The sequence below is a fragment of the Lucilia cuprina genome, chromosome 3 (assembly GCF_022045245.1).
Source record: "Lucilia cuprina isolate Lc7/37 chromosome 3, ASM2204524v1, whole genome shotgun sequence".
In the NCBI taxonomy this organism is placed as follows: Eukaryota; Metazoa; Arthropoda; class Insecta; order Diptera; family Calliphoridae; genus Lucilia; species Lucilia cuprina.
Window position 1 is genome coordinate 51,491,025 of NC_060951.1, and position 16,681 is coordinate 51,507,705.

General features: G+C 29.1%; 1 protein-coding gene across 4 annotated transcripts in view; it reads left to right on the plus strand.

The window, feature by feature from the left end:
- Nucleotides 1-16,681, plus strand: part of LOC111683200 (alpha-protein kinase 1) — an 80,282-nt gene that overhangs the window by 41,915 nt on the left and 21,686 nt on the right. For 2 of the 4 annotated variants that reach the window (XM_023445250.2, XM_023445252.2), the window contains exon 1: nucleotides 7,186-7,494. The exons of 1 other annotated variant lie outside the window; for it this stretch is intronic. The gene's annotated coding sequence lies outside the window, so the exon portion shown is untranslated. Of the gene's footprint in view, nucleotides 1-7,185; nucleotides 7,495-16,681 lie in introns of those variants that run through there. One more of the 4 variants, XM_046947612.1, reaches the window with a different exon arrangement.

The window sequence follows — 16,681 nt, forward strand, 5'->3', positions numbered from 1 at the left end:
TTATTCTTTGTGGAACTTAAGAAAATTAGCTAATTTCTAATCAATCATTATGAAACTTTTTTCAGCAAATTTTTGAAAGGTATTTAAAGCCGTAAAATCTGCTGAAAGAAGCTGATTGTATGGGGTAAAATATGGCCTTATTTAAACCATTTTTAATAAGCTTTGTAATGGAGCTGAATTTGACCGAAGTCTAACCCATGTGAACTTTGAGAACCACTGAGATTTGTGAAATATTTTCTGCAAAAAACTGCTACGTATTAAAAATTCTCTAAAAAATAAAATATAAGAATTGTATTACAAAAATACCATTTATGAAACAATAAAGTACCAGAGAGTCTTTTTGAGATTTTCATTCTAGTTCTATGTGTATAGGCTTAATATTAAAACATATTCAAAAAGTACCTAATGAAAAACAAAAAAGACAAAAAAATAACTTTTATAGATTTTCATTCCATTAAAATCGAACAAAAGAACCAAAAACCCTTGCATTCACTTAGAACTGTGAATGTCTAATTACATGTTTCTAGGTTCAATATTATAGAAGTACCTTTCGAAGATGAAAAAGGTACCAAAAAGTTCCTTTTTATTGATTCCCAATTATTTAGGGCTCTAAGTTATTTATTTCATATTTGTGTGTTCAGTATTTTAGAAAATTAAAAAAGTACCTATTGAAAAGGGGAAAATATATCAAACTGTCCCCTTTTATAAGTTCTCAATTACTCCAGGCTCTAATTTCTAACTTCTTAATTCTTTCTTAATTTCAAAAAGTACCTATTGAAGATCGAAAAGTACAAAAAAGTTCACTTTTTACACGTTCCCATTTACTCCGGGTTCTACATGCCTAATTTTATGTTTCTTGCTTAAATGAAGAAAATATAGATTTAGAAAATTCAAACAGTAATTATTAGAGATTTGAAAAAGTACCAAAATGTCAGTCGATCTATTGCTAAAACATTAAGAACTATAGGGCTGAAGTTTTCTACAAATATTGCCTTATAATAAGGTTTAGTACTTAAACGGGCAAAGTCGGTCTACAGTGTCATCTAGCAACTCGAAATAAAGTGTTTCAAAAGTGGGTAATATCGGTTTATCTAGGCTCTCAGAATACAATTTAAACAATGATATGTTGATATGCAGCAATTCTGATAACAATTTGCACCAGAAAAATTACGGTACAAAAAATCTCAGAAATAATACAATAAAGCATGGCAAATATTAATCCATATCTGCATTCCAATAACTGACTTTTAATTAACGATAAAATTCGACATAAACTATTTTTATGAGAGATTTACACCAAATGTCCACTATACCCATAAAGAAAATTAGTTGTCAAAAATTGTTTAAAATAAACTTTTATCATAAAAAAAATATTTGTTAAGAAGTCGCGAATTGCTATAAAATCTGTAAATCTTTTACAAAACAATATCATTTTAAAGAAATTTTCATAAAGAAAATAAATTTCAGTGCTTTTATCCCACAAACATTTGGCAACACTTTTCGTACGTAAAACTTTTGTTGATATTATATTTCTGTAAAATCTAGTATTAAATACTGCAGCAGGAGTTGATTTTTGTTTTACAGTTTTAATTGGTTTAAATTTCCCATAATACGAGTATGAGTATAAATAAACTTTTGTAGGGTTATTGTGTAAAAATAACGACAAATAATAACAGCAACAATAAAAAAACAAGGTTGCCAGTATCTACTGTTAATTAAAAACAGAACGAACTTAAGAACTTTTGATATGATTTTGTTTATTTTTTACCGTTAAAGAACTTGACGCTTATAAATACAATAAGAACTATATCATTCTTTAAGTTGTAAATTAGTTTTCTAAAATTATGTTATTCATGTCGTGTTACAGTTTTGGCATGGCATGGGAACAATAGTAAAGTTGTGAAAATGTACACGCACTATTTTTTTTTTGTTAAGAATTTATTTTTCTATATACATTTGTAACGGTTTCATTTGATAATGCAACTATGTTTCCCGGGGCAAATGTTGGCAGATTTATTTGTGTTATTTATATCTTATCTGTATGCTATAAATTTAAAATGAAAACATTTATTATTTAATGAATAAAAATATTTATTAAAATATTAAATTTTTTTTTAATATTTTAATAAATCTAAGGTTCACACAAACTTAACATTTAGTCAAATATTATTTGATATCACCTGACTTGTAAAATAACTAAACCATCAGAAAACTCCAAGATTTCTTAATTTTTTGTGTGGTTTTTTATAACAATAATTTGATTGCTTTGGTAACCCTATGTACATATTTAAATTTGCAACAAATAGGTATTATTTTTTTGTATAAACAAAAAATCAACTGTTTTACAGTCTTTACATCAATGATATTTAATACCATTTAATCATTTATTTTCTACTGAAAAGAAAATAATTGAATGAAAAAGAAAGATACATATATATTTTTTTGTAATTATTTAACTTCTTAAAAGCCCCTTCTTCTATCAACTGTAATTCTATACACCAATACACACGTCTATCAATTACATGCATGCGTACATACCTACAAACATTAGAGATGTTCATCACTATGTGATAAAAACCATATATAATTTGTCCTGCTTAGAGCTGATTCCCTCAGTTAAATATAGGATTGTTGCTGATTTTTGTAGTGCTCAATAATATAGATATTTCAATTAAATTTGATCATGATCTGCTAGACAGCAAAAATAAAAAATTACCTAAAAAAATAACATTTATCACCACTTCAAAAGTAGCACTAGTAATTTTTTTGTTACTTTTTATGAAGGAAATGTTTATTAGCTTCCAAAGAAGCGAATTTTTTTAGTTAAACCAATTTTATTTTGGAATTAATTGATAAATTCGTAAAATTTATTTATTTATGTAAATATTATTTGAGTCATATTAGTTGTATTGTATAATACTACAATTTCACTTCCTAATTACTTCCTGAGAATGACTTCAGATGTAGTGAATCAAATAAAAAGGACATCCCTTCATGTAATGAACTCTATTTCTTTTTCGCTTCTGTGGAAGTTTTCTTTTGCTCGGTATGTACGAAGTCTATTGAAAATCGGTCCATTATTTCATCCCGGCCCCATACAACTATACCCCTAAATAGGGGGTCATAATTCTGTTTATGTGGTAGCTTGACTCAAAGCAGCAATAATTGATGCCCAGATGTAGTGAATCAAATAAAAAGGACATCCCTGCTATCACAAGTTTTTTTAAATTCATCACTTCTTCCGGTCTTTTCAGTACTTCCAACATGGAGTGAATTCTATTTCTTTTTCGCATCTGTGGAAGTTCTTTGTTATGGGTATGCCTATTGAAAATCCCCCTAAATAGGGGACCTTAATTATGTTTAATTTTTTTCAAATTCTGAGACCTCATAAAAGGACCCCCGCATATAGTTAATTAGTTAGTTAGTTAGTTAGTTAGTTAGTTAGTTAGTTAGTTAGTTAGTTAGTTAGTTAGTTAGTTAGTTAGTTAGTTAGTTAGTTAGTTAGTTAGTTAGTTAGTTAGTTAGTTAGTTAGTTAGTTAGTTAGTTTGTTAGTCAGTTAGTTAGTTAGTTAGTTAGTTAGTTAGTTAGTTAGTTGGTTGGTTGGTTGGTTGGTTGGTTGGTTAGTTAGTTAGTTAGTTAGTTAGTTAGTTAGTTAGTTAGTTAGTTAGTTAGTTAGTTAGTTAGTTAGTTAGTTAGTTAGTTAGTTAGTTAGTTAGTTAGTTAGTTAGTTAGTTAGTTAGTTAGTTAGTTAGTTAGTTAGTGAGTTAGTTATTTAGTTAGTTAGGTAGTAAGCAAGTAAGTAAGTAAGTTAGATAGGTAGTCAGTTAGTAAATTATTTGAACCCCTCTAATACTTAGGTAGTTATATGCATACGTATTGTTGTTTCACTACATGTCATGATCCAATATACCGAAAAATATACTATAATAAACGAATTCAAGGGAGTTTTTTTGCAATGCGACAGTTAAAAACCAGTTTTTTAAAAGACTAAACTTAAAAAAAAACCAAAAACATACATACAGAATAACAATTACTTTATTTTACAACAAGTAAATGTGAACATACAAATAATGTAAAAAAAACCAACAAAAAATAACAAGTACGGCAAAAACAACAATATCATACATATGCGACATAAATATGGAAAAAAGCTAATAATAGGGTAGAGTAGAAAAAGTAACTTAATAAGAGTGAGTACAATTGAAAAAAAAAAACATTCAGACAAACAGTTTCTTACATTCTCATAGACTTCATTCAAAAGAACAAGAACTTGTTTTATTCAAAAAAGAGCATAAACTTAACAACAAAAACAATGAAAAAAGTACAACTAAAACAACTGCTACTGCTAAAAGTAAAAATAATACAACTAATTTCAAGAAAAAAAAACTACAACTTTAACAATTGCAACATTATTTCAGTTTTACAATAAGGCGGAAATTTTTCTACTTTAAAGAAAATAAAACAAAAGAAAAACAAAACATTTTCCTTAATAAAAATAAATCGTTTATAAGAAAAACGAAAAACAGAAAAACATTTTCAAGTGTCATAAACTTTAAAACAAAGAAGTTGTGAAAATGAGCATCATCATTCTTGTCAAGCAAAAGTTAAATGGAAAGACCTCCATAACAATGGTTTGAAGAAGCATGCACGGCATGGTCTAGTATTTATGACTGGGAACTGAAAATGGGTCACTCGTGGCAAAGCACAAAATGCAATCAATTGATGGTTTATTGTTTGAAATTAGTACAAACATTTAAAGCAACAACAATAAGAAAAAAGTAGAAAACTGCAAATTGCCAATAAAGAAGATCAGCAGCAGTAACATGTCTTTTTATAGAGAAAAAAGAACAACTGCATTTTTAAGCTAAAAACAACAACAAAAAATTGTGGTTAATGGTTAGATGATGGATGCTAAAAATGCAGACACAAAAAACTAACCTAAGACAAACAACATGTTGTGAATTGTTTGTTTATTTTATTTTCTCTATGTTTTGTTCTTTTTTTTTGGCATCCGTAAACGATCTCCATTGATGTTTTTTTAGACTGGTGGGGCTAGTTTTTTGTTGTTATTATTTTATTAAAGCTTTTTACTCTCGCTCTCTATATTTATTAATAGTATTTTATTTAGTAAAGCTTCGTAAAAGTTTTTGTAGATTATACAATGGAGAATTATGTTTAATTTTATAAACAAAAAGCTTTTGTGGAGATAAGCTTTATGTTACAAAAGTTATATTAACTTTTAACTGCAGATAACATTATGATTTTACATTTGTTAATGCTATCTTTTGAAAGTTGTTAAAATCCACCTCGAGTGAGTTGCCAGAGAAATTAAACATAATAAAATAGTCAGCTAATCCTAATGTCTAGTTATTATTTTACACAATTTCCAAAAAAATGTAACTGCAAAATATCTTCCGGCTGAACGTTTAGAGAAATAAAAAATATTTTTTTTAAAGAACTTCAATTCACTACCAGTTTTGAAAATATTGAGTTCAGTATGTGTTCAAAAATTTTTTCTTTGAAGATAAACTCTACAACTGTATACTTCTTTCTAAATAGTTTTGAACAGTTATTGCAACATAACTTTTAGCATATTCTCTCAGCCAATTTATTACCCAAAATGTTTACATGGATGTTAAAGTTCTTCATGCTAAATTTTAAGGTTCTAACTGCAAAAGTTTCCAAGATAAACTAATTTTTATATTTTATTTAAATGCGACGTACCACGCTCATTATTCTTGAAAACTTTGTTTCATGGGTCTTGATGATGTTGATATAACAGTTCATTATCTTCTTATTAACTTGCAAGTTAGTTGTTATAGACCATAAAGCCTGGATTTCATATACATATGTATTCCCCCCGGGCATGTTTCCTAGATGAGTGTCACATCCTGGTGTATTGCAATCTGGTGGTAGATACGTGGTACCAATACCTGTGATCTGGTAGAACCAGAGCACCACATAATCTGGTACTACGGGTTGCCAGTTGCACGCAGGATTATGTTCTGGCTGGTCAGTTGGTTGAGCTTCCTTCCTTCCACGTAGTGGCTGTGGTTAAAACCCAAATCGCGGGAAGAGGGTTGCTTGGTTAAAAACTGATATACGGTGAATATGATTTTCATGATACATTTCTGTTATCGTTCCTAGATGCTAGAGCGGTACGAATTATAGAGCATGACTGTGGATTAATAAAATGTTGGATTTGAGCTAATAATGAAAAGATTTGGTGGCGATTTTCCTACATGGTTGACTGTATGCTCAACTTATCACAGTGGGTCTTTGTGACTACTGAAATAATGTCTTGTCAATTAATATGATCCGTGTTTCGGACTACCAATTACGTCCCTTCTAGGTGCTGTTGCCGAACGGAGCCAGAGTAGATTGAGCTTGCTCATGATACCTATCTTTCCCCAACGTGACTACTATGGCAAGAGATTACATGGACCGGAACATTCAATTGCAACCAGCGTGTAAGATACACAAAGAGATAGTGGTGAGTTGTTTACTTTTTACTCACCCAGTGGTTGAAAAAGTACCACCGTGAAATCGGGCAACACGCCAGGTACTCACGTAAAGCACTTTGACTTCATACATATGTATGTATATCTGATAACGTCTAGATCATGAAAAGGTTTTAAAATAGTCGAAAATATTAACTTATGTTCAAAATTTGTTCGATTTAAAAACAAGATTATTAAACACTGTATTAAATAAAAATTGATAGTGTTTAAGTTCCCCCAACTGCAGAAATTAAAAATATTATAACTTTAAATATTGATGAAACAATAAAACGTAATAATTTTTTGCAGTGTAGTATTATTTTCATACCTGTAATCTCTCACTCCATTTAATTGTTTATTACATACGATTCTCTCATTTCATTACAACTTTAAAATCAAACAACAACAAAATTGCACAACAAACACACCTTTATAACTATTCTCTCACAAAATAAATGATATCAGCATTGGCAGCTGTTGCTGCAGCGGCAACAACAAAAACCACCACAAGAAAATAATAAAAATTAAACGTAAAATAATGGAGAGCTTTATGATCAGTGGAGTGTGTACAATAGCAGCAGAAGTGATCAGCATAAACAGCAGCAGCAACAACAGCAGCACTACATAGCAAAAATATTGTATGGATGCCGCTTTTTCATTCAGTTATTGTTTAGCTTTTCGTTGCGTGAGTTCGTGAAAAAGTTTACAGATCGCATTTTTAACAAAAAAATTTTGAAAATTTTAAAAAAACAGAAAAAATTACAAAAACAAAAAATAAACACAACAACTGGAAAAATATCACACGAAGAAATAGAAAAAAGAGTAAAAACAAGTTTTGTTGTTTCGTTTATAACAAAAATATTTTTTAACAATAATAAACTTTTTTCCTACAACTTACTCACTTGGATTATTATTCTACATAAATTTTTTTTTGGGAAAGGTATGGCAGATCATCGTCACATAAACAAAACGTGAGCGCAAATAAAATCGCGTGTGAGTGTTAAACCAATAATTATATACTTATACACATTATTTTGTAAAAAAATTTAAGTAGAAATAAAAAATATTAAAAATCAATTAATGTAAAAAATCGACATGAATAGCAACCTTTAAAATTACAGAACAGCCTGCCTAAATTTGAATATTTTTGTTGTTTATTTTTTAATATTTCACAATTCTTTTATTGTTTTTTATGTCTTGATTTTTTTAAGCTGAGAAAGCAAATATGTTGTTAAGTACCTATTCGTGCATTCCTACTCGTAGCATTATTTAACAAAATAATAATTTGACTTTTGTTACATTATTAAAAGACTATCCATATATAGAAACAGTGTACCACTTTTAAGTTAATTAACTTGCATCTGTATATTTCTGTTTGAAATATTTCGATGTTCATATTAATCAAATATTTCATATAAGTTTTATTAAAACAGTAGATCATATCAAAATAACAAGCAACTGGCCCCGTTTTTCTTTCTTTAGTTTGCTGATATTCAGTTAAAGCCGTAATACACGGCTGTCAGATCTAACAACGTTGTCAGTAAAATGTTTAGAAAATATTGCAAGACAAAATTTGTAAGCATTTCTACGCATTTTACTGCCAGCGTTGTAAGATCTAACAATCGTGTATACATACCATAATACACAATTCATACCTTTCATTATGATTTTTGTTCTTCAATTCTTCTTCTAAATGTAATTTCTAAACAAAATAGTACATGTGCAATAAGTAGCTTCGATTAGATACAAACATACACATACAAACAATAACAAATTATGTTGTCATTATACATTTTTTCCCTAAGTGTAAGAAACATGACTTTTTCTTACTAAAAACGTTAATGTAGTGTAATTAACTTAAAGGTTGGCTTTTTCTTCGTCTATACAATTGTATTTAATAAACTGTTTATGCTGGTTAATTATCATGCTGACACTAAAATTTACAATAAGAAATAAAAAGTAAAATATATGAAAAAAATAATAAAATAAAAACATTACATTTAAATCAAAAAATGTTTTCATTTTAAAAGTGTGTGTTAAAAGTGAGTGCACAAAAGTTTGCCATTGATCTTTTATAGATTTGATTTTTAAAAAAGTTCGACAGTAGTCCGAAGTAAAGTCTAGACTAAAGTTCAGACAATAGTGCAGGCTATTGTACATACTTGAGTATAGATTATAGTTCAGACTATAGTTCGTACTATACTCCAGACTATGGTCCAGACTAAACGATAGTTCACTATATTCTAGACTATATTATAGTTCAGAACTAGAACTAGAACCAGACTAGTATATAATCCAGTCTATAAATAACAGAGTATGGATTAAACTACATATTCAGATTATAGACTAGAATTTAGTCCTATGGTCTTGACTATAGGCTAGACAATAGTTCAGACTATAGAATAGAAAATAATCCAGACTATACAACAGAATACACTATACTATAGTTCAGACCATAGTCCCGACTTTACTATAGTTCAGAGTATAGTCCAAAGTAGACTATAGTCCAGTATATAGACTATGGATTAAACTATATATTCAAATTATAGACTACTTTATATAGACTAGATCGTAGTCCTATAGAATAGAATTAAACTCCAATATAGAATAGAATATTGTCCAGACTTTAGGCTAGACAGTAATAATAGTCTAGACTTGGTAGAGATTATATGTAGACAAAACTGAAAACTAAACTACAGTCTATACAGATTAAACAATAGTCAGATTATAAAATTGGTTAAAATATAGACTGGACTATATTTGAAACTTTGGATTCAACTATAATAAAGCGTACAGATTAATCTATAATATAGACTCTATATACAAAAATATAGACTAGACAGTAGTCCACACCATAGTCTAGACCATAGTCCAGACTATGATAATCTAGCATTATAGTCTCACATAAAGACTAGATTATAGTCTCATCTATTGACTAACCCATAGTCCAGACAATAATCTATAGTACAGACTAGTATATCAACTAGCCAATATTTTAAACTGTATTTTAGACTGTAATCGTGAGTCTTAGGCTAAACTATAGTCTGGACTCCAGATTCAATATAAGACTATAAATGAGCTATACTTCATACGATAGTCTATTTATTGCAGTTTTTTCTTTCCATTTTAAAATTGACAAAAAATACCCAAAGCATTTGATTTAAAAGTAATGCTTTCCTAATGGTAACTTAAATTTAATTAAGCAATATAAATTTAGGTGAAGACAGGGTCGTTGGTAATTATTTAAGCACATTAAGGTACTAGTTATAACAACTTTTATGGTTAAAATTAAAATATAACTACTTTTAAGCACCTGTCTGAAGGTTTTCTTTAATATTTATTTTAAGTAATAAAATTTTTTGCAAATTTACAAGTGCTTCAATAACAATTTTGTCCATCAACTTTTATAACCACGTGTAACAGTTAACAGTAACTTTGTACTCGAGTCCATACTATTGTAAATTACAATGTTAACACTCAAAACATGAACTCATTCAACTATCCAGTTTCATGTAGTACTTCTTTTGTATTTTGTTTTTATATATTTTATAGCTCAGATTTCCAAAGAAAAATAAATTAATATCTAATTGCAAAGAAGTAATTGTGAATTTGCATAGGACACATATACTAATACATACATATGTACGTCAGATATACCTCTAGTGAACTAGTATTATTATTATTATTAATAATTCACATTTTACATATTGTTAGAAAATTACAAAATTCCACCTTTAATAATATTCACATCAGACTTTAAGGTTTTCTCAAGTATTAAAATAAATTCACATTGAACAAATATTTGAAAATATTAAGACAAATATCAGTAATTGTTTATTAGAATAATATTGACTTTTGCAAAACAAATAAATCCAAAAAAAATAAATCAATATTATTTCAACAATGTGAATTAGCCTTATGCACTTTAATAATATTGAACCAATTTAAATAAGAATTTATATTAAAATTTTTCTAACTTTTTCTAATTGGTCATCAATTACATGATAATCTCTAGTAATTTATTTAATATGCTGTGTAATTGAATTTAATTTGTTTGTGGATAATTATCGGGTTTGACATTTTTTTATTACAATATTTCTTTTTTTAATTCATTTCGTATTAAAAAAGTATATTTAATATTCCCTACAAATAAAGAAATATTTCTAAATAATGATTTTAAAGCAAATTATAGCAAACCTGCTCCGTGTGGTTGGAAACAGCAGAATAGTAGCATCCAAAATAATAGTTCTACAACGTTTACACTATAAAATCAGAAGTATCGACCATAATCTACTGTAAAATCTAGGGTAAGAAGTAAAGTCCAAGCAAAATTATAGTTGACACTATAGATTATCATGCCTGTCACAGAATTCCATTCCGATCGAAAGTGGAATTAGTTTTCCTACTTTTCTTCTTCAAAAAAGAAAAATGACAACTTTTTCAGAATGAAATCACTTTCTACGTAAAATTGACATCAGTTTTAAGGTATTATTTCTATATGTTTTAACCTATTTATTTACAAGTTTTAAATCAACTTCTTCTTCTTATATAGTCTATAGTCTGGACTATTGTGTAATCTATAGTCTGGATTATAGTGTGGTCTATAGTCTGGACTATAGTGTGGTCTATAGTGTGGTCTATAGTGTGGTCTATAGTCTGGACTATAGTGTGGTCTATAGTCTGGACTATAGTGTGGTCTATAGTCTGGACTATAGTGTGGTCTATAGTCTGGACTATAGTGCGGTCTATAGTCTGGACTATAGTGCGGTCTATAGTCTGGACTATAGTGTAGTGTATTCTCTGCACTAAAGTGTAGTCTATATGCTGGACTATAGTGTAGTCTATAGTCTGGACTACAATATTTTGTATAGTCTGGATTATAGTGCAATCTATAGTCTGAACTAGTTTATAGTGTCGTCTATAAATATTCTGGACTATAGTGTAGTCTATAGTCTAGACAAGAGTGTAGTCTGGACTATAGTGTAGTATATAGTCTGCACTATAGTGTAGTCTATAATCTGGTCTATAATGTAGTCTATAGTCTGAACTATAGCGTAGTCTATAGTTTGTACTATAGTGTAGTCTATAGTCTGAACTATAGTGTAGTCTATAGTCTGGACTAAAGTGTAGTCTATATTCTGGACTATAATGTAGTCTATAGTCTGGACTGTCTGTGTATAGTGTGGACTATAGTGCAGTCTATAGTCTGGACTAGTCTATAGTCTAGACTTTTTTATAAAGTCTATAACATGATTTTTACTCTAGTCTTTTACATGATCTATATTAATCTTGTCTACAAAAAACTGAAGATTTCTAAATTCTTGATGTCAAAATATAGTCCAGTATATTTAAATCAAATCAAAATTTTTTTCTCCCCAACATTAAAGTCATAAAAAAAGTTAACATATGCATATTTTAATATTCACCCGGCATTGTCATCATTAAAACAAAAAACACGTGATCATCGACATCATTATCAAAAGTCTAACCATTTATTTTACTAATGCATTTTCTCCAAAAATTTCTCTAAGCAAATGTGTGCGTCTGGCTGTCTTGACAAGACACTACTCAAATTTCCCGTCTTTTATTAATTAAGATCTGTTTACATTTGATAGATTACATGCTCCAATTTTGTATATTCAATAAAAATGTTTTATTTTTCACCCAACACAAGTGATTTTTATACAACTAGAGACGTGGTCAGACGTTCGCTCGATCGTCTAACGTTCCCACATTAGTATTGGTTATTTATAAAAAAATTAAAAGTTTTCTTCCCGTTTTTTTGGTCTGTTGTTTCTTTTTGTACCATGTCTAAAATATTTTCTCTAATAAATATTTTTTTCTTAAATGTTTTCGATGTTTTTTAAAAAATAAAATAAAACAACAAGTGTTTGGCATTTTATTGGCTTTCATTCGTTCCATGTTGTAGTTGTTTTTATTGTTTTGTGGCATATCAATGACGCCGCATAATCTATATTTAGTTACGCATTGTTGTTCATATTTATTTTTTAAATTGTTAAATAAATGAAAAACTTGAGGGAAATACATTATTATTATTTTTCAAACTGCAAATAATTTTCCTCAAAATCTTTGAACACTTTAATTAGTTTCAAGTTGCAATAACTTGTTAATTGTTGTTTGTTGCTACATGACTTAATGATTTATTCAATACTTTTTCATATTTATACTTTTAAAGGTCTTTGTCTTTTTGGAATACAGGTTGCTCTAATCGTATGTTTGTTTGGTTGCTTTATTGTTTTTCGAAAATAAATTAACAAATATTTTCTTAATATGTCCGGTTTAACACTTTGATGTTTCCGTTTGAATTTTAAACCTTAAAAAAATATTTGCTAATAAAATATATATGTTGGTTTTTTGTTTCTCTCTCCTTTGAAATTGGCCCCGTGTATAAATGGACTAAGTCTACACATGTTGGTTTCTAAATTTAGAGAACCTTGAATTGTCATCAATATGTTTTATTTGTATTTTTATTGAATTTATTGTGTGCAAATTGAAAAGTACAGTAGTTTTCCGATTTAACGAACCCATATGTTGTCAGGCCTGTTCGTAAAATTGAAAAGTTCGTTATATGCAGTACTAAGTAAAACGTGGGTTTTTGGTAGGAAAATAATTAAAAATAGGTACATAAAATATTTTTTAAATGTATTCTATAAAAATTAATTCTTTTTTATAAAAATAGCACAAAACACAGAATTCCGAATCTTATATGCCCACCTTCAAACCATATTTGTGTCGAATTTAATCGCTGTATTTTTAATTCTGTCATGAGCTTTAAAGTTATTTCTCGAAGTTCATCGCTATACTCGTATTTTTAAGCGAGTAATGAGCGTTGAAGTAATTTTCTTAAGGGGGTCTGATATGGAGGGTAAGGACCGATTCCCATAAAATTTGTTAGAGATATCGGTTAGTACTCGGCGTACTCGTATAGTTTAGCGAGTATTGAGCGTTAAAGTCATTATCTGACGGACGGACATAGCTACATCGAACTAAAATTTAATAAGAACCCAGAATGTGTTACAGTTTTGGTATAAAAGCACCGCTTGCTACAACTTAGGTTATTTGTTATTTTTGATAAATGTCATTTTATCTTCATTTAAATAATAATATTTTTATTAGTTCGTTAAACAGAGTCCAAAAAACAAGTTTGGTTCGTTATTTAAGGTATTCAATAGGAAAAATTAGCTTGTTCGTTAAATGCGATGTTCGTAGAATTGAATGGTCGTTAAATCGGAAAACTACTGTATTACAATCTATATATATAAAATTCTAACGTTACTGACTGACTGACTGACTGACTGACTGATTGACTGATTCATCATCGCACAGCCTAAACGGTTAAAGCTAAAGAGCTGAAATTTGGACAGGGGGTTGGTCTCCCACCAAATAGATCCACTAAGACGGGATTTTTGGAAATTCGAATGTTTAGGGGGTAAAAAAGGGTAAAAACGGGTAAAATCGGTAACCTCATATCTCCTAAACTAGAAAAGATACAAAAATAGTTTAAAGCTTATCGTCGTTCATTTAAAAAATAAGCGGACAGGTGTCTGGTACTTTTTTTAATTTCGGCCCCTTTAGGGAATAAACGGGTAAAAACTGTATTTTGGTACTTTTTTTGCACCCCATGTATCTTTTAAACCAGTGAACATTCAAACAATATTTTTGACTCCTTCATAACTTGACGAAAAAATAAAAATATAAATTTAGTACTTTTTGGTTATTCGGATGTTTAAGGGGTGAAAATTGTACCTATTTTTGGTACTTTTTTCATAAAACATTGATTTTGGTTTATTATCCTATACATATAAATACGTAATAACGGGCTCCCACTACGATGTTGCAACATTTTGGAATAGAATTTTTATTTCGTTAATGAAATTAAGCATGTAGAGCCCGGAGTAAATGAGAATCTATAAAAGGGGACTTTTTGGTACATTTTCGTTCTTCAAAAGGTACTTTTTGGATTTTTGTATAATATTGAACCTAGAAACATGAAATTAAGCATGTAGAGCCCGGAGTAAATGAGAATATATAAAAGAAGAATTTTTGGTACTGTTTCGTTCTACAAAAGGTACTTTTTATGAGAATCTATAAAAGGGGACGTTTTGGTATTTTTTCGTTCTTCAAAAGGTACTTTTTGAATTTCCTATAATATTGAACCTAGAAACATGAAATTAAGTATGTAGAGGATGGATTAAGTGAGAAACTATAAAAGGGGACTTTTGGTACTTTTTCGTTCTTCAAATGGTACTTTTTGGATTTTTGTATAATATTGAACCTAGAAACATGAAATTAAGCATGTAGAGCCCGGAGTAAATGAGAATCTATAAAAGGGGACTTTTTGGTACTTTTTCGTTCTTCAAAAGGTACTTTTTGAATTTCCTATAATATTGAAGCTAGAAACATGAAATTAAGTATGTAGAGCCCGGAGTAAATGAGAATCTATAAAAGGGGACTTTTTGGTACTTTTTCGTTCTTCAAAAGGTACTTTTTGAATTTCCTATAATATTGAACCTAGAAACATGAAATTAAGTATGTAGAGGATGGATTAAGTGAGAACCTATAAAAGGGACTTTTGGTACTTTTTCGTTCTTCAAATGGTACTTTTTGGATTTTTGTATAATTGAACCTAGAAACATGAAATTAAGCATGTAGAGCCCGGAGTAAATGAGAATCTATAAAAGGGGACTTTTTGGTACTTTTTCGTTCTTCAAAAGGTACTTTTTGAATTTCCTATAATATTGAACCTAGAAACATGAAATTAAGTATGCAGAGCCCGGACTAAATGAGAATCTATAAAAGGGGACTTTTTGGTACTTTTTCGTTCTTCAAAAGGTACTTTTTGAATTTCCTATAATATTGAACCTAGAAACATGAAATTAAGTATGTAGAGGATGGATTAAGTGAGAAACTATAAAAGGGACTTTTGGTACTTTTTCGTTCTTCAAAAGGTACTTTTTTGGATTTTTGTATAATATTGAACCTCGAAACATGAAATTAAGCATGTAGAGCCCAGAGTAAATGAGAATCTATAAAAGGAGACTTTTTGGTACTGTTTCGTTCTTCAAAAGATACTTTTTGAGTTTTCTATAAAATTTAACCTAGAAACATGAAACTAAGCATGTAGAGCCCGGAGTAAATGAGAATCTATAAAAGGGGACTTTTCGTTCATCAAAAGGTACTTTTTGAATTTTTTATAATATTGAACCTAGAAACATGAAATTAAGTATGTAGAGCCTGGATTAAGTGCGAACATATAAAAGGGGACTTTTTGAAACCTTTTCTTTCTTCAAAAGGTACTTTTTGGATTTTTGTATAATATTGAACCTAGAAACGTGAAATTAAGCATGTAGAGCCCGGATTAAGTGAGGACTATAAAAGGGACTTTTTGGTACTTTTCCATTCTTTAAAAGGTACATTTTGAATTTTCTATAATATTGAACCTAGAAACATGGAATTAAGCGTTTAGAGCCTAGATTAAGTAAGAAACTATAAAAGGGCACTTTTTGGTATTTTTTCGGTCTTCAAAAGGTACTTTTTGTGTTTTTTTATAATATTGATCCTAGAAACATGAAATTAAGCATGTAGAGCACGTAGAAAATGAGAATCTGTAAAAGCGGACTTTTTGGTACTTTTTCGTTCTACAAAAGGTACTTTTTGAGTTTTCTATAAAATTTAACCTAGAAAAATGAAATTAAGCATGTAGACCCCGGAGTAAATGAGAATCTATAAAGGGGACTTTTTGGTACTTTTTCGTTCTTCAAAAGGTACTTTTTGAATTTCCTACAATATTGAACCTAGAAACATGAAATTAAGTATGTAGAGGATGGATTAAGTGAGAACCTATAAAAGGGGACTTTTGGTACTTTTTCGTTCTTCAAAAGGTACCTTTTGGAATTTTGTATAATATTGAACCTAGAAATATGAAATTAAGCATGTAGAGCCCGGAGTAAATGAGAATATATAAAAGGAGACTTTTTGGTACTGTTTCGTTCTACAAAAGGTACTTTTTATGAGAATCTATAAAAGGGGACTTTTTGGTATTTTTTCGTTCTTCAAAAGGTACTTTTTGAATTTCCTATAATATTGAACCTAGAAACATGAAATTAAGTATGTAGAGGATGGATTAAGTGAGAACCTATAAAAGGGGACTTTTGGTACT